At 33.6% G+C, this 21,865-nt stretch overlaps 1 long non-coding RNA gene across 1 annotated transcript; it reads left to right on the forward strand.

The window, feature by feature from the left end:
* Nucleotides 1–6,599: 6,599 nt before the first annotated feature.
* LOC127729545 (uncharacterized) lies at nt 6,600–10,117 on the forward strand. The gene is made up of 2 exons (XR_007994692.1): nt 6,600–6,726; nt 9,805–10,117. It is a non-coding gene; the product is annotated as an uncharacterized LOC127729545 (long non-coding RNA).
* Nucleotides 10,118–21,865: the final 11,748 nt, after the last annotated feature.

Raw genomic sequence — 21,865 nt, forward strand, 5'->3', positions numbered from 1 at the left:
ATGAATATAGCATCATCCATTTATCATAATGTGCAGAAATCAATCGCACATTGTCGAAACTTTCTTTTTGCTTCGTCTATAATTGATGGAAAAAAGTTGAATAGCTTTAAAATTGAACATTTGCATGGCTGTAAATGCAAAACATTTTGCTGCATGCAAAACATTTTTGGTATGCATTTTTTTATTTAGAATATGCCTTAGTTATACTGGTAAGGGACATGTCCCACTATGGTTTTAAACGTAACTGTCAACTGTGGCAGTCAGCAAGGATTCGAAGCTAATGTGGGGTCATTAACAAAGACGATGAGACTGCAAAGCTTTATTTAAGACAATGGAAATTATTGGTTACCTTTAAGAGTTTTATGAAATATCCAGTGATTTAAGGTTCAAAATACAAATGACCAGATTATGTTATCTTAAAGTCAAATAGGCTAACTGAAAAAAGACCAACACAAAGAAACGAAAAATGTGTTTGCAACCTGGGCATTGTTCTTGAGGGGAAAAAAAGATTGAAACTAGAACTAATCTTTCTGCACTATAATCTATTAAAATGCTTAGCCGTACCGATTGACGCCTGTATGATGCAAGCAATGTTTGTTTTCCATAATATATCATTCAAAGATCCAGAATTACTTCTTGAAATGTGGCAATTAAACACTCATCATACAGTGTTGATTTTCATCTTTTCAACCTTTTTTATCCTCGGTCACGGTTATTTTACGCGTCATTTACCTCATGATGTTTTGCAAGTATGATGACTGGGAGTTAGTAACAATAAAATTTCAAGAAATTCTGAAATATCTATCATTTTTCTCATCTTAGACAGTTCGTTGTATTTAAATTATAAATTGCATTTTTGCGTGAATTCGTGAAAACGTTTTGAAGCATAAGTTAAGACACGTTTCACATAAGACAGCGATGATCCGTTTCGCTCCTCTTATGAAACAATCTGTTTTATGAAACTATTTGCACATATCGTGCTACTTTGTAAACATAAAACTGTTGCCTCTAACAAGATATTTGTTTGTTACTTCTTTTCATTTTAAACTTGATCATTTTCCCAGCTGCACAAATAATTCAGTTTTTACCCAGCATGCATTTTGAAATATGGCGGTCTTATTTCTCTCTAGGGTCAAGAGGTTAGGACGGATTGTTCAGATTATGAATGAAAAGAAACGAGGAGTAGAAACTTCGGAACATAAAACTTAAACTTGACAGATCTTTGGCCATAAATCTGTCACGGACGAGAATCTGACACAGACGAGAGTAACATCGGGAACGGATCCGTCCCGTTTAGGCATAGTTAGAAGGCTTAACTGACACTTTGGCAATATTTAAATCTTAACATTTTGTGCTTTGACAAATTCGTTGACTGACGAATAAAATAATTCTAACCCTTTCGCCAATAAATAACCCTGCTATCTAATGTGAATGTAGAGAACTATTGCAACCGATATGTTTACGTCAAAGAAAATGCTTGACTTGTAATTTATTGGCTGGATAGCTTTTCTTACGGATATTCTCTGAGAAAATTAGCGATGCTTATCGTTAAAAATGTTTGGTATGATTTTCCGTTTAACCATTCTGATGAAAACCATACGCAAAACTTTACAGGCCGAAGAACATACTGATCTTGCATTTGTTTTGTATCATCCTGCAATTATAAAAATAAACTTGACACATGTTTTGTTTTCTTCTTTTTTCTTCTTTTTTTCTCTTTTTAATATATTACTTTATAATCTCTGTTAAGTTAAATAACTTGAATATTGAATTCTGTGTCAGGTATGCATAAAGGGATTGATAATTGGTTATTCGAGAATTCGTGATTTTTATTGGTCCAAGGGAAATAATTCCATCTACTTCACTGTCACATAAATGTAATTGTATGGAATGCGAAGAAAACAAAATTAAATCTTGCTACCAAAGTCTGGAACATAATGTATTGACGTTAGTACACTTTTCCCAGCCAAAGTTCATTTTGTCGATATTTTTAATGTTGCCTTTAAAGAGCCTTAGAGATAATCAATAAAAGAAAATAATAATACATGTAGAAATAAACAACAAAAAACAAAAACAAAAAAACAAATAAATTGAAAGAAAAATTGGATGATACAAGTTACTATCCAAAACCGGTGATGAAGTACACGCAATGCAGAAATGTTCACTTAATTAGTAGCATTGATATTTTGAAGAATAAAACAATTCAGATGAAGAGGGAATGTGCAAATCCATTCCAGTCTAATTATTAAATATTGGTTTCGAAAGACAGCTAAAATAATTAAAACCTAAAAACAATGCAAACTGTAAAAGAATTACTAGTTTGCTTTTTGTTTCTTTTTATCTTCTGATGAAAGGCTTTGCTAAAAGTTCATATCAATGGTAAAGAAACTAACCATACGGTTAACCACTTAAAGTATTTGGATGTCTATAAGATTTTTTGTAACCAAAGCTATTTCTCTTTTCTTATGCCAAGTAATGATATGTTTATTGAGACATTTTGAAGTTCATCTGGTACTGTTGCACTCTTCGAATTTTCTATTGCAAAAGTAGATATGTTTAAGAGATAAAATATATTTATGACCAGATGGTAATTTCATTATCCAATAAGAAACTGCAGGGTTTATTTATTTGTGTTGAATGTTTTATATGTATGTTTGATCATCTAAGTATCATTCAAGGCGTTGTGTAACAAAAAGTAATCATAAGCTTTCGTCAAGAATAGCATTCTGTATGATGATTGCGATTTTTTTAACCTAAAATGATCCAGACATTATAGACATTTAAGTATAATCATTGCCTCGAAATGCATGAAATAGTATGTTCACTTAAGTTTTGTTCTTGCCATTTGCGACAACAAAGAACGTCAACACTTTTTTCAATATGGCCCGGGAACACAGTATATATTTCGTAGTGCATTCTTTTATACAATAAATGAAAATTAAAAAGTTACACCTGCGCATTCTCAATAATATTTTTACAGTGTGGTGTACTACTTCTGGGACAAATTATATCAAAATTATAGAAAACTTCATCAGCTCTACCTCAAAATATGGACAATTTTATGTTAATTGTTAATTAGGGTCTTGAATTCTTTTGATAGCTTCAGACATACTAATGGTTAACCTTTTTCTGCTGGACCAAATCACTACTTCACTTTAAAATTCATGGCCCATTTTTTTTTACAGTGTAGTTTCTTCTCCTACTTGCTATTTGAGGCATAAAGCATGAAGAAATAAATTTGGAAGGGGTATGAAAATAATTGCAAGTAATACACTGTCCATACTAGGGACTATGCCTAATATGAGCCTAAGCTATAACGAGATAACTGTGTTATCCATTCTTATAGAAGATTGCTGCTCACAAGGAAGCTATTAAACCAAGAGTTCCAAATGGTGAAGTTGAAATCATCCCTTCGTAAATTTTACGGACGCCATCACGAGTTGGTTGACCGTTATGGAATAACCGTTTCACAGATGATATCGGATATGTTCCTTATGTCGTAACTACAATACCCTTCCCTTTTCACGAATGTGACCTACCGAATTAGACTATTTACCGGATTTGTAATAACATAAGCAACACGACGGGTGCCACGTGTGGAGCAGGATCTGCTTACCCTTCCGGAGCACCATAGATCACCCCCAGTTTTTTGTCGGGTTCGCGTTGCTTAGTCTTTAGTTTTCTATGTTGTGTCATCTGTACTATTATTTGTCTGTTTGTCTTTTTATTTTTGGCCAGTTTGTATTCGATCTATGAGTTTGACTGTCCCTCTGGTATCTTTCGTCCCTCTTTTTTAATATCAGATGAATTGTATAAGTAAGTGATAAAAAGTAAAACCAGGCCTTCAATGAAAACAAAGAAAAGTGAAATAAATTCAAATTCAAATTCAAATTCAAATTCAAATCCAAACTCAAATCCAAACTCAAACTCAAACTCAAACTCAAACTCAAACTCAAACTCAAATTCAAAGTGTTCTTTAGAGAATCACAAATTTATATATGTGTACTGATGATTTTTTAACTCAATGCCTATAATAACAGTTTTTTTTTAAAATAATTAATGACAATTTTTATGAAAAAGTCATATTGTCCGACCCCCTTTTCAATGACAAAATTTATAAAACATTCACTGTCGTTTAGATTAAGTCAATACATGCTACCATGTGCTCTATAAATACGTACTGAGGGGGCCGCCCCTATTTTAGGCTCAAGAACTCAACGTTGAATACCTGACAGCAACCTCAATATGACAGCCTCAATCTTTTGAAATGTATAAGATATATAAACTGTATTATGTCTGCTTTTGTCTCAAGACAACAAATAACAATAGCAGTATAAAATAAGAAGATGTGGCATGATTGCCAATGATACAACTCTCTACCAGAGACCAAATGACATACATAGAAGTTAACAACTACAGGTCATCTAAAGACTTTCAACAACGAGCTAAGCCCTTATATACCGCATAGTTGATATACAATCAAGTTACTTCTTAATCGAGCATTATAAAACACTGATTTGTATAGGATATATAAAGCAATGAACGCATCTTGAAAGTAAATTTCTAATAATGCACATTTTTCAGAGCCCTTCAACACCAATCTACATTTCACGAAAACACGATTTACAAGACTATATCATCAAAAAGCCAAATTGTGTGATGATACTTATGCTTATCGTTAGGAGCGACTAAACATTTTCGAAAATGGAGTGAGAGGGGAAGGAAACCATGAAAAAAAGAAATGGAGGTAAGCTATTAACAACTATCAGACTGATAACCTAAAACATTATACTCTAACCCTCTTGTCGATTTGTTCAAGAGAGAAGCAATGAAACATGATAATTCTTGCGAAATCTTGTTTGATTTTGATATCAATTGATTGTATGTAAAATTATAAAACAAACGAGAACAAACCCATCTAAACATACAGTCATAAAATTACACAAATAAACATATTCTTAAGTGTTGTTTACAATTCAATTATTCCGATCCACCTTAAATTTGTTTATTGTTTTACGATCCTCTCATAATAATATTAAACGATATTCCATATCTGAAATATTTGTTTACAATCGTTAAAAGTTTTGACTATTACATATCGATAATACTTTAAACTTGCATGCATATTATGATTTGTGTGATCTCGCATTTTCATTATTATTATTATCATTATTATTTTTAATATGATTGTTGTAATTATTATTTTATCTTAATAGTCTAGGATAGTTAGTACAAACAAAACAGTTAGAGTTATCCCGCTTCATACATCAAAAAACTAGAGGGAACTATTTTTTGTCAACTTGGATACGTTTGTCATTACTTTTGTAATTTATTGGTCAAATAATCTATTATAAAGCTGATATATTTCAGCCTTATCACAAGAAATTGAAAACATCAAAGACGATATTACGTTTTTAAATCTCAACATTTCAGAAATGCGTCGGTGTTCAGTTATAAATGCACAAAATAAGGAAGATTTTTTAATATAACCCGCGCTAAATTCATTATTTGTTTTTGCTTATTTGAGGTAATGACACTGATATTTATATCTAATAAAACTTGGAGTAAGATTATTTCACTCTATTATCGTCTTCCTGAAGAGCTGTAGATTTTATTATGTTTTATCTTTATTTCCTCTCGTTAAACGGCCATAAAACCAGCGATAACACTGTTTGAAGTCGGTATTTAGGGGCACATTTAACGCTGGTTCCTATCAAATCTTGACCAGTTGAGTCTGTAATGTTCTCTCAGCAGGTCATCCCGGAAAACAGTTCTTCATACCTGCAGTGAATAGGTGAGTAAAAATTGTGTATTTATGAAATCCAGCTGTTCAAATGAGTTATGTGCATATGCCATCATTTATATCAATTATTTAAGGCTACAAATTTACTTTTTGAAACAGTATCTAAGAGTCTCACTTAAGATTTTTATTTAATGTATATTTCATGAGAAAAAAAGGCGGAAGAATGAAATGCAAGTAATTGTCAAGGCAATTAACATTAACGGTATGAATGATGTTGGAATTTTGATGATTTCTAAATGGTCGGAAATTAATGGGTTTTTAAGGTGTTTATATTTGTAACCTGAACATTGTAAACTATCAAACGTGTTTTTGTCCAACAATTCACTGTTGTTGTTTATACTTCTGGTCGAAATTGAGACATCAAATCCGACGATATATGTTTGGAGGGTGCCATGTAAAAGAACTTTTGCAACAACACTTTGAAAATCCGTATTTTACCTGTTGAACGGCATAAATTATATCCTATTGAAATATAACCCCGTTTTGCTAGTGCAAATTTCAATTTCAATTCGTCTTGGTCAACTCAATTTGCCGAATCTACCTTGAATTTGTTGTCAAACACTTAAAGCCCTGTTAACACTGTGTCATATACAACTTTGTCAAAGAACTCTATTGACACTATACATTTTTTTGTCAAAGGAATCTAGAATGACTTTTGAGAAAACAGAGAAATGAAAACAGCACTTTATAATTTCGTGCTTCTGAAGCACTTTTTGGATTCATCTTCATCAAGGACGTCCAATCCTAAACATTTTAAAAGTCAGTGATGTGTATATACATATACATATATAAATTTAATGAGGGAGATAAGATAGCTCCTGACCACTCACTGAGAATGACCGCACATTTAATTAGCATCGAGTTCTTACATTAGTATCTGTTATGCATAACTGCTAAAAGAAGGAGAACGGGAAAGAAGATAGGTAAATAGATTGATCGATTGATTGATTGTTGGTTGCATATCGTCCAGTGGCAAGTATGTCATGCATGCTCAGGACGAGAACAAATTAACAATAAATACAATGGTAGGTCTTGTAATAGAGACCGTTCGGGGTGAATTCGGGGATTTTTTTTTTACTGGACCTGAAAAATGAGGGTATATTCGATAGGGACAGACATTTTGCTTTGCAACAGGCCACCTACGGAATCCTCAAATAGTTGTTGCAAGGGGTTTTAACGTGCAGAGAGCGTGGCACTCTCTCTACACGATGCAAAAGAATAAAATACTATTCCATCAACTTTTCTTCGGCCATTGTCACTGTCAAAAATTGATCAAGAACTTCATCAAAATTGATTCAGAACTTTATGAAACAGAAAATTGCGTCAGTGACAAGTGGGCTTAATAGTCCTTTTGACAAAATATCAATTGAGAATAAAATCGTTTACAAAGTATGCAGGGTTACTGGTTGCACAAGGTTTCCAGGTATAACTTGTCCAATCTTCTCAGAAACGAAAATGCAACAATTTGTGTCTATTAGTAAAGGAATTGTAATCAAACTCGTAAATCTTTCACTGACGTTTATGTTTCTTTGTAATTTTTCATGTTTATTTTTTCTCATCTGTTTCGAGTATTCTAGTTATCTGTTTCGAGTATTCTATTTAAGAAAAATATACAAAGTTGTACGATTGAAAGGTAGATATAAAATATTTCCAAAATATTGCAGGTTATTTCTGTAAACACTTTAAGCAGTCTTTCGGTGATTAGATTAAGAATACATAATATTTTGAAACTACTGAAATAGCTAATTATTCGCAATGCATCTTAAACAACTTACCACTTCAAAAAAACAGATTTTCTAGATAGATTGTTAAATCATTTTCTAGATTCTTTGAATGATAAGTTTGGCAAATGTCCATTAATATTTCATAAGAAACAAACATATAATATTACATATGATAGTTGGTTACATGCTGCGAGTTGCTGAGATTGAAATCAACACTGACAGCAATGAAATTAACACTAACAGATGCATTTTAGATATAGGTCATTAATGTTTTTACGTGCCACGGAGTACGAACACATTACACAAATAAAAAAATATCCAGATGCATTAATCTCTATAATATCTTAATTTATTTTTGTAGACCTCTTTAACTTTGATTTAAAGTTTATGCGTAAACGCTTCAAACAAAGACATTCATTTCAATGTTTACAATCTGACCCTTTAGGTTTTACCAAGTACGTTTTTAATATAAATTCAGGTCGTTAATATCGATATTTGCAAATTTGCATGCTGGCATATTCTATATTTGAAGGTTTGTTTGATTTTTTAGTTTTTTTTTTTTTTAAAGAATATCAATTTAAAACGTTTTAAAGCAAGTCTTGATACTAGTAGTCCTACCGCAATGATAGTCTCGTTTGAAGAAAGGAAATGACACAGCGAAGAACTAAGACAAATGCCTTATAGCTTTGAAAAATATTACAAAGCAATATTACATAAATTATTAAGAATTATGGACCAGTAGATGTGATATATAATTGGAATTTTTTTTAGTATAAAAGTGAATTTTGCTATGTGGTAAATGCCCGAGGATATCCGACACGTTTTGTACATTTTATTGTAATATTTTACAAATTCATACACGTTGAAAATATAAAACCAGCAATGACAGTTAATCACGACAGCGTTTAAAGAAATGTGTTATGTCACAATATTTGAAAGTATGACAAATATTCAGAACCATATATAAATTATCCTAGAGCAAAATTTTGTAAACTTTGTGATTTACCGTACGTATTATTTAAATTGTCTTTTTTTCTTCAAAAAAGCCAAGTGAGGTTATCGGCCTTGAAAAGGAAAAGTGGTGTTCACTTCTCAGAAACAGCACTAATAAAAGATGGGAACTGATCTAAATGCCCTTATCTAGCCTTAAACTATTGTATTGAAGAAAAGTAGGGGAAACTACATTGATTTAATGTTACAGAAATCATAATGAATTAAACATTTTTCTATATGACTCAACGATCCGTATATAGTATCTTTTTCGACTTTTGTCTTTTATTGAAATACGAATGTTGATTTGGAGGGTTTCTTCTGTTGTTGTTTTGCTGTCACTATCCGGATGTTGACTTAGGGATTTTATTCTTTTGTTGTGTTCCTGTCTTTCCTGATGTTGACTTGAGGTTTTTATTCTAAACGAATGTCACTCTTTAGGACGACCAGTTGTTGGTAAGGCCAATTGTTTTGCCCAATACATTTTTGGGGTATTCCTTGTATCTTTTTGATATATTAAATATGTCTGACCGGATGTTCCAGACATAGTGTTACACTACTGGTGGCAGTACTCGACCCTTCCATTTTTTTTTATCTTTATCAGTGGAATAATAAAGGCACCAAACAGATCACACAAAAATCTAAATCATTTTAGAAAGACCACTTTACGCACGGCTTGCAGAATGTAGACAGCGTACTGAAGAAATTTAAACGTTGTAAAATTTGAAGTGTAAAGACTTTACTTTCCGTGAAGTAATTGTACAGTGTTATTATTTATTTGGCCTATATAAGCCATGCTCATATCCAAAGTCTCAAGTAGTGACACCCATTCTTAAGAAAAATGATATAAAACGGAATATAAGACAGGACAAAGTTTGGGATTAAATTTAATATAAGTCTTGTTTGAACAAGCAATATGAAGTTCAAGAGTGTTAGTCTCCTCGAAGTCGACCCCTATATAAAATTATCGGTGTTTTACAACCTTGTTACTCTATGTTGCAGTTTTATTGTGTTGACATTGCCTTGTTTTATGACGGTATATTTCTATGTAAACTCACTAATCTACAATAATGTGTACATTTATCATAAAACGTTTGCTAGACGCTTGACACTTTTTACGACCTTTCAGTCACACGCTTGAAATCATACATTCCATGTGTCAGGACCAAATTTAAAAATATCTTCAAGCTACTTAAGATTCAAGGAGGTCATAAATGACGAGAATACAAATCTAACATTTTATTTACATGTTTTCGCTATTATTAGTTTCGTATTATATATTTACAGCAACATGGTCGACCTAAAAGATGGCGGAATCAAGTGTTCTGGTCCTGGATATGACAGAAGAGTTTTGGAGATGCCTTGCTGCGCATGTGTAACTTTCTCCACTATATCTACCCTGTAGATCCGAATTTGTATTTATCACATGACAAATCCGTATCTGCGGAGTTATATTTAGTGGCTGACTTAAACAACATTACGGAGTATGTAACTGGTTCTTAACTTCAACAGAGTGTTCTTCCTAGTAAATATGAATTATATAGACTGTTAGATCTTGTTTTCAGTATATTTATTTATTAAATAAAATGTATACATGCAACTAAGTTGAGTCTACAGCTCTAAGTTAAATATGCCAGATAGTACAAAATCATATCAACGCCACAAATAATCTGAAGACCATAGTCTTAGAGAACATGATTTATTTATAAGTAGTAATTGGCTTTGAACTATGTTTCAGTATCTGCAAGTGGTTTGTGTACCTCCTAATACCGATCTTTTGAGTTAAGCTAATTCCAACTGATGTTAATAGTTTGTTCATTCGTTGTGCTGTTACACCACTCTCCCAGGTTACGTGGAGGGTTGAGCGCTCACAATCATGGTTTTACACCGCCACATTCTTTATGTGTCTTTCCCAAGTCACGATCCTGTTGTACAGTGGTTTTCGTTGGTTCATGCCTGTCATATTTGTTTTTCGATAATTGTTAAGTTATGAATTAGGCCGTTAGTTTTCTCGTTTAAATTGTTTAACATTTTCAATGTCGGGGCCTTTAATAGCTGACTGTACGGTATGGGTTTTTCTCATTGCTGAAGGCCGTACGGTGGCCTATAATTGCTTCCTACCACTTCATTTTCACTCTGGTGGATAATTGTCTCATTGGAAATCAGTAAACATCTACTCATTTTTATAATAAGCAACTTTTTTCAGATGTCAGCCTTTTCGGTAAAAGTCAAAAGAAGTAATGTACAAAATCAAAAGTTACTATGATTAACAAACTTTTCAACTTCCACAACCAAATTAACAGGGTATTGATAGAGGTTACTAGCTGTCGAATTTGTGTCGTTTAAAAAGTATAAGTATAAATATTACTATGAGGATATTGTTGACCTTTGGAGAAACTGTGCTGGCTGAGTTCCATCGAACGGGTACAAGTCAAATCGGCACCCGGTCAAATCGGCACCTAAAGAAAAAGTCAAATCGGCACCTGGTTAAATCGGCATCCGGTCAAATCGGCACCTATTTATAGTCAAATCGGCATTTAGGTGGTCAAATCGGCATCCGATTAATATAAATAATTATTAATATGACTTGTATAAATGATCTTTCAATTTCTAATTATGTTTAACAAAATTAAGGTGGGATTTATTTTATTCATTTAATTGTTGAAAATCATCACATGTTAATTATTTAGCAGTTAGAATACATAAGTTAATTTGTTTGAAGTTTTCTCAACATTCAATGACTGATGTTTTGATTAGTTTTCTTTTCAATTAATTAAATAATGACTTTTATCAATTAAATAATTAACATGTTTGTTGTTTTAAATGAAGTAAACCAAACATGACAAGGTTATCAAATATGATATTCTATTTTAGATTATTAGATGGTAGACAGATTTTGCAATGTTTGAGACTAATTTATTACTATGTACCCTTTCATTCCACAATGATTCATACAATTAATCAAAAAGATGTTCCGGTGGTGCAGAACAGTGGCCCTGTCTTGCTTAATAATTGGTCCAAAAGGATATCACGAAAGTCAGTCAACATTTTGCAGGCTACATATATATGATATTAGTATATAATTTATCTTGAAGATTCTTATATATGCTAACTGGTCAATACATTGCACTTCAAGTTTGATTAAAGTGTTCTTCTCTGCATTGTCTTTAAGTGTTGTCTGGTTCCTGTTCTTACATATTTAATGGTAAATGCTCTTCGTGATTTAGAGTACATAAGCCCAATACCAGCTCTCTGCATACCTCTCTGCTCTGTTTCATACAAAGAAATCACCATCTACTTCATTTCCACTGTTTTTCTCCAGGTTTCTTTTAGTCTTTTCAGTTGGAGTCCGTCTCAGTGTCACTTTTGTAATGTTCATTTGTCTTTTCATGACCAATCCATTTCCATCTCTACATTTTCGTTTATTCTCGAACGTCCCTTTGTGATGTCAGTATGGTTCCTTTAACATTGTTTTATTTTTCCCGACATCAACTTATTGGAATTTTGGGTCCTCAATGCTCGTCAGCGTCGTACTTTATTTTGCCATTTTAACTTTTTTAATTCGAGCGTCACTTGTAAGTCTTTTGTAGACGAAATGCACGTCTGGTGTACACAATTTTTAGCCTGGTATCTATGATGATTGTATTTGATTCATATTCACGATGAGTTATTTACTTTTTATATTTGCACATGTTTTTTTCCTTATATATTTGTTATTTGAACACATGCTTTTTATATTTTGTGTTGAATTTATATAGGGGGCATCGGTGGACGAGTGGTGCAAGTGATTCATCCACAGTGGTCGCCTCTGTAAGGTACGTTCGTTTTCGATCTTCATTGACAATTTTGTCAGTTTTCTTGTTGAAGGTCGATTGTTCACTCCGGGTTCCCCAGCTTTCTCAAGGAATAAACACTGGCTTCCATGATATTGTCAAGTAAGATGAGAGTGATGATGAACACCAACAATCAATCAATATAATTAATATCAATGATATTTATATTTGTTGTTTGCTTTTTATAGATGGTTTTGACGCACTGCACTTTGTTTCGCGAAAGTATCCAGGAACGTTTCCTTATGCGGTATAACGTTTTACAATTTTAGAAATCATATGTCAAAAGTAGGTTTAAAAATTAAATGAATAAAAGGAGAAGTGGGTCATACTTCAATGAGACAGCAACCAAACGGCCAAGAAAATCAGCATACGACACGCTATGTTGTATGTTCGTTAAGCTATACAGTTTTTGTAGTTTGATTGCCAATGACACAAATATCCGTCAAAGACAAAAAAAAAGGACAAAGATGTAAACAAATGTATTTACAAAACCAGGACCCACAGTAAAACGTTTTAATTGTTTATCAATTTGTACTTGTATAACATAAAAATAAGGAGATGTGGTCTGGTTGCAAATGGGACAACAATACAGCAGAGACCAAACGACGAGAAGGTAAACAACTATTTATGCACCAGATATGCACGTCCCGACAATTAATGTCTCGTCAGTGATGCTCGAGGCCAAAATATTTAAAAGTCCAAATCCCATTACACACGTTGAAGAGATGCCAAAATTTCATAACGGCTAATTTCAATCAAACAATATCCGTTTTTTCATATCATCTACGTTGTTAACTTATAAAAGATAATTGCCTCATGCAGTATATGTGTTAAGACGTCTTTCGAGTCATGAAGTGGTGCACTTTTAAGGCGTAGCTTAAGATGCAGGCTAAAACAGGCTTATGGTATTTACATGGTAGGGGTTAGAGTGCTACGAGCCTGAACTTGATAGCCTTGAATAGTCTTTTAAGTTTAGTAGCTTGGTGTTGTGTTCCATTCCTTGATTGTTCTAATGTTTGTATTATTTCCTGTATAGAACCAAGTCTGATGAAACGTCTTGCATGTCGTGTTCCTTGCATGCCATTGTATGGTATCGATATTGCTATGTATGTTTTTGTGATCTTGATATTGTACGCCGCTGTTTAAGTGGTGGTAATTTCAAGTTTTCTAAAACTGTTATTACATTATGACAGCTCTTCATCAGAGACCAAATGACGCAGATGAGTAAAACCCATACCGCAGAGCAAGCTTTAAAAGGCCACGACGTGACAAATGTAAAACAATTCAAACAAGAAAACTATAAGGCCTGATTTATATGAATAAAAAGCAATAGATCAAAAACAAATATGATATGCAGCAACAAACGATATTCAAAGGTCCTCTTCGGTGTCGTTTTGTTCAATTTGGAGGTATACTTTTTTTTCAACAAATTGTCGGCATTTCTATGGAAACGAACTGTGCTCCTCTCCTTGCCGACCTCTTCTTATTTTCATATTAGTCGGATTTCCTTCAGACATTTATCAAAAACAAGAAGATCAAATAAGCCAGATCATTTAACTTAACATTCAGATATATTGATGATGTTCTTTCCATTAACAATCCAAACATTTCTCATTGGATTCTATTGGTATTTCCCCCAGAACTAAAAATTAAAGAAACAACAGACACGGCTTCCATCGCCTCATTTTTAGATTTATACCTCGAATTTGACGAAAGCGGACATATCAGTACCAGAATTTATGACAAACGAGACGATTTTAATTTTGAAATTATAAGTTTCCCCCACCTAAGCAGCAATATACCAATTTCACCTGCATATGGGATATACATTTCCCAACTTATTCGATATTCAAGAGCTTGTTGCTGCTACTCAGACTTTATAAACGTCACCAGTGTCTGAACAGAAAGTTGATGAACCAGGGTTATGTCAAAGAACGTCTCGTCCTTTTTCAAGAAAAAAGTTCATCTGAAGATACCAAGACCTTGTTGATAAATATTCCGTATCAACTTCACAAATAATACATGCTGGTCTTGCAGTATAGATGCTAGGTACTGACGTTGTTTGTCATCTTAATTACGTGTTATCGTGTTCTTTTTATTGGCGTCGTATATTTTTAACCTTTACCTCTTAGTCCATTTTTGGTAATATCCTTTTGGCGTGGCTCGGTATATATACATCCCGCCATGGTGTTATTGTGCTATAGTCATTTTTTGTATTCTTGTCTTTCATTTTTGCTTATGTGCTTTGTCTATAGAGTGTCTGTATGCCATTTTGTTTTTCTTTGTTGGCATAGTTGTTTGTTTTATAGTGATTATGATTATAACGCAAGGTTGACTTCTGTACCCTAATTTTTGACATTTTGTACCTATTATGTCTGTTTGTTTCGCTCACACATTGTTTTCAATATAAATTTGTAATGAAATTCTATGCGACTGTCATACAAGTGAGATGTTTAGCTAGCTATAAAACCAGGTTTAATCCACAATGTTCTACATAAAGAAATGTCTGTACCAAGTCAGGAATATGACAGTTGTTTTCCATCTGTTTGATGTGTTTTGGGCTATTGATTTTGCCATTTGATAAAGGACTTTCCGTTTTGAATTTTCCTTCGGTATTTTTGTTATTTTACTTTTTGAAGCCATGTGATTTCATTAAACATCAAGTTAATCGGTTTGGAATAAAATACTTTACGAATTAACGTAAGTTTTAAACTGCAGGATAGAGCATACATTGTAGGAAAATATAAAATGTATCTGTACGAGATTTAGAAACAGAAAGAAAAGCGAGTTCTTCTTCTGTTTCGTAAGGAGTACACATACATTTTATATTTTCCTACAATGAACAAATATTTATATCAATGTAATTTTCCAGCTTACAAATTATGTCATTCTCTTAAAATTACGATTGCAATGCACTTCTGAAAATTTTTGGTTATGCCCTTTTGGTTTTGATAAATTCAACATTTGTGATTTTGGCTCCTCTAATTATTGGATTTTAGCGTACCTGACGAAGATTTTTACAGCATACAGATATTGTAGACTCTGAAATCAGGATCCATCGTTCGTTTCTTTTGAAGGATGTTGATAGATTTATTGAATTTTATTGATTACTACACGTTCAGTTGCAATTGCCATACCAACTCAAGAAGAAAACAAGTTGAACAATAATTCCAAAAGTTAGGATCTGTAAAGCAGGTCGACCGGTATTAACGGTAAGAAATGATTTGGAACTAGAAATAAGGAACGTAGTGCAGAAGCAGAAATTTTATCATGCCCTCAAATAGATATTTTTCAAAGGATCTTCTACGCCACACACTTCCAACATCAAACATTAGATTAAGTGTTCCGTTTACAACCGAATCTGACTGGTATACGTATAAATTTCACACAGCCAAACGGACTATCCCGTCAGCATGAATCTAAATGCCCGACGGACTAGTTTTGAAAATAGTTTTTGAAAATGATTGGTTTCTTCTATATGTGTCACAAAAACGACTATTGAATATTGTTTTATATCAGTCCCTATAAATATCAGTACCAGTCTACAAGTAAAATTCCTGATTTTCCAACTAGTACTGAAAGTCGAATAAGATAAGATAAGATAAGATATTTTTATTCAAAGGGCACATGAAGAGCAAAGTAATTTATTACAATGATTTCGATAATTGACACAATAATCAAATGTTGATAATCATATATAAATATGAAAATAATCATCTCAATTCTAAGATGTTAAACCACAGCCGGACCAGAGCCATACACATATTAGTAAAAAAGCATAAATACTATATTTAATATTAATTATAATTGATATGCCATGATTTACTGTAGTTTTTGGGATGTTAATGTTTTTGAACACGTGACGCTCTCTTTACAATTCTGTTTACTTAATTTTCTGTTGCTTCTCTTCTGTATACTTTCCTTTTATTATCAAATAGAATATTTTATTCAACAATCCAAACATGCCGGAGTTTCCAAGTCAGCAATAACCGTTAATGAAACTCAGAGGCAAAAGGTGCCAAAGGGACATTCGAACTTATAAGTCGAAAATATGGTAAAAAAAAAAAGACATACAACTCTATACAAAACACAACATATAAAAAAAAAGACTGAGTAACATGAACCCCACCAAAATCGGTGTGATCTCAGGTGCTTCGGAAGCAAGCAGATCCTGCTCCACTGATGTTGCGCCCGTCGTGTTACTCGTGTAAGTACACATGTGAAAGTCTAATTCGGTAGGTCACATTCGGGGGAAAATAGGACGGGATTGTGGTTACGACGATTGGAACATATCTGTCGTCATCTGTGAAACATCTCGAAGGTGGAGTATTTCCTGAAGTAGTTGTTCATGTATAAATTGTTTGTAGCTAGTGATTTCCTGAAGTAGTTGTTCATGTATAAATTGTTTGTAGCTAGTGATTTCCTGAAGTAGTTGTTCATGTATAAATTGTTTGTAGCTAGTGATAACAATGAAGAAAAATGCCAACTTACGAGAAAATGACTGATTCCTTAACCTTCTTGCTAAAATATTATTTTTTTTTATATATATGACAAGGTTTATCAGCAGGTTAAATAAATTAATTTCAAGCTTAATAATACAGAATTCTTGTTACACTTTTCACCTAGTTAGATAACTGAATTATTAATTACACTGTATATATATCATAATTCTCTGAGAGCTTTGCATTCGTCCTTGTAATGTCTTAATGGTGTTTTTAACTTGTTATGCCTTCGGATTATTCCTATACTATGCATTAAAACTTTTATGACAAGCAACCACTAAATTACTCAAATATGTTTCAAAATATATTTAAATTCTTATCATTATATATACGCTTGTCATATGGTAAAAAAATAATGTCTGCATGGACCTATCTTAATGGGTCCTTAATTTGATGTGTTATATATGTTCTGGACCATACGCGTATGGTCATGACCATATACGTTTTGTCCTAGGTCCGACCATACAACCATACGCGTATGGTCGGACCATATTTGTACGGTCGGATCATTTAAGTGTATGCTCGGTTGGTTTTTAACGGGCCTGACCATGAGTATTTAGACCATATAGGTATTTTTCAAATAAATTCTGCAAACTTCCTTCTCCGAAACACACAGATCGTGTATAAAGGTACAATGCCCCAAGTACCTGTAAAGTTCTCGACTTGTTTAACGATTCATTAAAATATTTCTTGAAGTTTTTTTCAAAAGTCGACGGTCGACATATTGTGTGTCTTAAATAGAAATAGACAATGACCATGTGCAAATGTTTTAACTATCATTTGAGCGTGTAAATAAAAATGCCCTTAATTTCACTAATCACGTAACACTGATTACCATATGCTTGATTAGTCAACGTTCATCGTATTAATCACCGAGACCATACGCGTATGTTCCAAATACTCATATTGTCCGGAACATACTCATATAGTCCGGAACATATATACGTTATCGACCGAAACAGGCACTATTTATGAAAAATAACCATTCCGAATCAAAGCAGCAAACGTTATGAAACTTATGAAATAAATCACAGCCTGGCCGAATCTCTATATTTTTAGGGATAAAAAAGAACAAAGCTAACATATTAAGACAGAACAGACAATTCTGAAAACAAGTTTCAGTTAATAGCAAAAACTAAACGACCTGTAAACAAATTGATTGGCAATATGAACTCAGATCAAACTCAAAGTTGATAGTAGGAATCCCGGAAAGTTTTCAGTTTTCCATATAGGGCTATGCCTGAAGAAACCATTATATCTTGTTCTTCTTTTTTTTTCAAATAAAATGAAATAGTTGTCTCCAATGAATTTAAAAGCATGATAATTTTTTCGCTGTTCAAAAAATTGCTTAAGACGGAACCTTTCGGAAGCCTACAAAATTACTGAACCATAAAGAAAACGGCCCCTACTGTTAAGGTTAATTCTGCCCGGGGCTTTAAAACTTATTCTTGAAATAATTTCATCAATTTTTAAGTGAAAATAGACTCTAAAAATTTACATCCTAGTTCTATTGTTATACTTCATAGTTTCTATTTCTGAAACAAGTGTAAATTGAATAGATCTATTGTTACGAATAACAATGGATTTTGACCACAGGGTGTGACGAGCGGGGTTTCTGGAAACCCCTGCTTCTACATCCCGCAAACAAAGTCCATTGTTATTCGTAGCAATAGAAATTGATTATTTTTTAAATAGCATGAACATAAGAAATTACTAATAGTGTTCACTACAAATTGTTTCATGATATTAAAAAAAAACACATTTTAGGAAATTCCAATAAGCATCTACATGGAATACAAAAATAATCCTTTAAATACTCTTTTGCTCGATGGTATTTTTTTTTTTTATCCCAGTCATATGTCTCTATTCTAAAGCATTGATCTTTAAAAAAAAATTGAGATTCTAACTCCCGGACCCCCCCCCCCCCCCTGGTTACCCAGTGGCTGATCAGGGGTTGGGGGTTCCGCGGGTTGGACCCGACTTTTATTTAAAAGATCAATGCATTTGAATGGTTGGAACCCCCACCCCCTTTTTCTCTTGAGTTGGGAACCCCCGGCTGGATCAGCCCCTGATTGCCCTTAAAGGGAGTTCCTCTATATTAAATATTGTATGTTGAGCGTGTCTGGTAGTCGGGTTTCTAATGCAGACACACCTATCCCTTAGTATGTTCGAATATGAATGTTTGTTTATTCTCGAGAATAAGGGGGGGGGGGGGGCTTTTGTTTTTGATAAAATCGTAAAATATAAAATACAGTTATGATTACCTTTATTAAACTGATACAGGTAAGTACTTTGGGTTGTACCATTGCCTTTATCTGTAATCTCTTCTACCAAATACAACGCTTGACTCAAAATGTCGTCCGTCTTATACCCGTCCATATTGACAACTGTATACCAGGAGCATGATGTATTTTTTTGTTTGTAATAATAAACACACGAAACAGTCAACCTTGACCTGCTGATCCATATTAGCACATGGCTTTAACGGGAATATGCAAAACAACTTTGACATTTGTAAAATATACTCACTTGTCAAAGTTTGAACGAAGATACCCAAAGATAGGTTACTAGTGGGGTTTCATGTAAAAAAAAATGTTTTTGTTATAAATCATGGTTTGATATTGTCAATAAATATGCTATCGTGTTTTTTTCATTTAATAATCAATGTTAACAAATATAGTTTAGAATGGGGTGTAAGTTAGTTATACACCTCGGGATACGGCGTGTCTGGATAAGAAACCCCTCCGGCCTCCGGCCGACGGGGTTTCTTATCCAGACACACCTATCCCTCGGTGTATAACTATTACGTAAGATTTCAATCATGTCTACACAAACAAATTATCTATTGTACGTAATAGTTATACACCGAGGGATAGGTGTGTCTGGATAAGAAACCCCGTCGGCCGGAGGCCGGAGGGGTTTCTTATCCAGACACGCCGTATCCCGAGGTGTATAACTAACTTACACCCCATTCTAAACTATATTTGTTAACATTGATTATTAAATGAAAAAACACGATAGCATATTTATTGACAATATCAAACCATGATTTATAACAAAAACATTTTTTTTTACATGAAACCCCACTAGTAACCTATCTTTGGGTATCTTCGTTCAAACTTTGACAAGTGAGTATATTTTACAAATGTCAAAGTTGTTTTGCATATTCCCGTTAAAGCCATGTGCTAATATGGATCAGCAGGTCAAGGTTGACTGTTTCGTGTGTTTATTATTACAAACAAAAAAATACATCATGCTCCTGGTATACAGTTGTCAATATGGACGGGTATAAGACGGACGACATTTTGAGTCAAGCGTTGTATTTGGTAGAAGAGATTACAGATAAAGGCAATAGTACAACCCAAAGTACTTACCTGTATCAGTTTAATAAAGGTAATCATAACTGTATTTTATATTTTACGATTTTATCAAAAACAAAAGCCCCCCCCCCCCCTTATTCTCGAGAATAAACAAACATTCATATTCGAACATACTAAGGGATAGGTGTGTCTGCATTAGAAACCCGACTAGCAGACACGCTCAACATACAATATTTAATATAGAGGAACTCCCTTTAAGGGCAATCAGGGGCTGATCCAGCCGGGGGTTCCCAACTCAAGAGAAAAAGGGGGTGGGGGTTCCAACCATTCAAATGCATTGATCTTTTAAATAAAAGTCGGGTCCAACCCGCGGAACCCCCAACCCCTGATCAGCCACTGGGTAACCAGGGGGGGGGGGGGTCCGGGAGTTAGAATCTCAATTTTTTTTTAAAGATCAATGCTTTAGAATAGAGACATATGACTGGGATAAAAAAAAATTACCATCGAGCAAAAGAGTATTTAAAGGATTATTTTTGTATTCCATGTAGATGCTTATTGGAATTTCCTAAAATGTGTTTTTTTTTAATATCATGAAACAATTTGTAGTGAACACTATTAGTAATTTCTTATGTTCATGCTATTTAAAAAATAATCAATTTCTATTGCTACGAATAACAATGGACTTTGTTTGCGGGATGTAGAAGCAGGGGTTTCCAGAAACCCCGCTCGTCACACCCTGTGGTCAAAATCCATTGTTATTCGTAACAATAGATCTATTCAATTTACACTTGTTTCAGAAATAGAAACTATGAAGTATAACAATAGAACTGGGGTGTAAGTAATAGTTATACACCGAGGGATAGGTGTGTCTGGATAAGAAACCCCGTCGGCCGGAGGCCGGAGGGGTTTCTTATCCAGACACGCCGTATCTCGAGGTGTATAACTAACTTACACCCCATTCTAAACTATATTTGTTAACATTGATTATTAAATGAAAAAAACACGATAGCATATTTATTGACAATATCAAACCATGATTTATAACAAAAACATTTTTTTTTTACATGAAACCCCCACTAGTAACCTTTCTTTTGGGTATCTTCGTTCAAACTTTGACAAGTGAGTATATTTTACAAATGTCAAAGTTGTTTTGCATATTCCCGTTAAATCCATGTGCTAATATGGATCAGCAGGTCAAGGTTGACTGTTTCGTGTATTCTTATTACAAACAAAAAAATACATCATGCTCCTGGTATACAGTTGTCAATATGGACGGGTATAAGACGGACGACATTTTGAGTCAAGCGTTGGATTTGGTAGAAGAGACTACAGATAAAGGCAATGGTATAACCCAAAGTACTTACCTGTATCAGTTTAATAAAGGTAATCATAACTGTATTTTATATTTTACGATTTTATCAAAAACAAAAGCCCCCCCCCCCTCTTCTCGAGAATAAACAAACATTCATATTCGAACATACTAAGGGATAGGTGTGTCTGCATTAGAAACCCGACTAGCAGACACGCTCAACATACAATATTTAATATAGAGGAACTCCCTTTAAGGGCAATCAGGGGCTGATCCAGCCGGGGGTTCCCAACTCAAGTGAAAAAGGTGGTGGGGGTTCCAACCATTCAAATGCATTGATCTTTTAAATAAAAGTCGGGTCCAACCCGCGGAACCCCCAACCCC

The sequence above is a fragment of the Mytilus californianus genome, unplaced genomic scaffold (genome assembly GCF_021869535.1).
Source record: "Mytilus californianus isolate M0D057914Y unplaced genomic scaffold, xbMytCali1.0.p SCAF_2, whole genome shotgun sequence".
NCBI lineage: Eukaryota > Metazoa > Mollusca > Bivalvia > Mytilida > Mytilidae > Mytilus > Mytilus californianus.